The sequence below is a fragment of the Orycteropus afer genome, unplaced genomic scaffold (assembly GCF_000298275.1).
Source record: "Orycteropus afer afer isolate SDZICR_OR568_19922 unplaced genomic scaffold, OryAfe1.0 scaffold00152, whole genome shotgun sequence".
NCBI lineage: Eukaryota > Metazoa > Chordata > Mammalia > Tubulidentata > Orycteropodidae > Orycteropus > Orycteropus afer.
Genome location: NW_006921739.1, coordinates 2,713,805 through 2,715,237, shown reverse-complemented (window position 1 = coordinate 2,715,237; position 1,433 = coordinate 2,713,805). Strand labels below are relative to the sequence as shown.

General features: G+C 34.5%; 1 protein-coding gene across 1 annotated transcript in view; it reads left to right on the top strand.

The window, feature by feature from the left end:
* The window catches only part of COL24A1 (collagen type XXIV alpha 1 chain), a 586,013-nt gene that overhangs the window by 573,319 nt on the left and 11,261 nt on the right, over nt 1–1,433 (top strand). The gene's annotated exons all lie outside the window — the stretch shown is intronic.

Sequence of the window (1,433 nt, the reverse complement as noted above, 5' to 3'; positions counted from 1 at the left end):
CTGAGAGAGTGGGCACCTCGCAGAACATTGTTTTGTGCCACTCCCAACAGAAATACTCCAGGTGGACACCTTCAGCAATCAGGAGCTCCTCAGTTGCTCATAGAAAATCCCACCTTGGAGTTTACAAAGACTTATGGGTAGAAAAGCCACACTAAGTAATTTACTACACCACAAGGATAACATGCACAGGTACAAGGCTGGGAATTCAACACATATTTTGGGGGAATATAATTTAATCCATAACAGAAAGCAAGGTATTTTTCTATGTCATGGTTAAGAAAGCAAATTTTTTGTTTTTTAAAAATATCTAAAGGCAAATTATAAATCACAGGGTAGCCTCAAAGAAAAATGATAAAACTTCACACCACAATAAAAAAAAAGAGAGAGAAGGGCAAATATTCAGCAAATACTAAAACAATAACAGCAAAGGAAATGATAACATGATTCATAAGCATGATGAGCTCAGCACAGAAAATATTATGGAACAAAGAAACCAGGGACACCATGAAAAAACACATACCAAATGACAGCAACCAATTCATACTTGTCAATAATTACACTGAATGTTAACGGATTAAATACACCACTCAAAAGATGGAGAGTTGCAGACTGGATAAGAAAACATAATCCATCAATATGCTGTCTACAAGAGACACACCTTAGAGATAAAGACAAAAATAGACTAAAAATCAAAGGTTGGAAAAAGATGTATTAAGCAAATGGCAACTGTAAGAGAGCAGGAGTGGCAATATTAATTTCTGATCAAATTGACTTTAAGACAAAAACCACTGTATGAGACAAGGAAGGGCATTATGTAATGACTAAAGAATCAATTGAACAAGAAGATAAAACCATAATAAATATCTATGGACCCAATGAAAGAGCCCCAAAATACATACATCAGACTTTAAAAGAGCAGAAAAGGCAAACAGATGACTCCACAGTCATAGTAGGAGACGTTAATACACTACTTTAATTGAAAGATAGAACAACTGGAAAGAAACTCAACAAAGATGCAGAAGCGCTAAATAATACAATCCACCAACTTGACCTTATAGACATCTACAGAGCACTTCACCCAACAACAGCACAATATACATTCTTTTCCAGAGCACATGGAATATTTTCCATGATAGACCATATGTTAGGCTATAAAGCAAGCCTTAATAAACTTAAAAGCATTGAAATACTGTAAAACATCTTCCAAGGTCATAATGCTATTAAATTAGAAATCAACAATAGGAAGATCAACAGAAAAAGAGTAAACACATGGAAACTGAACAACACTCTCCTTAAGAGAGACTGGGTAAGAAGAGAAATAAAAAATGAAATCAAAAACTCCTTGACTCATGGGAAAAAATATTTGGTAATAACATATCTGACAAGGGACTTATCTCTAGAATTTATAGAACACTCCAACACCTCAATAACAA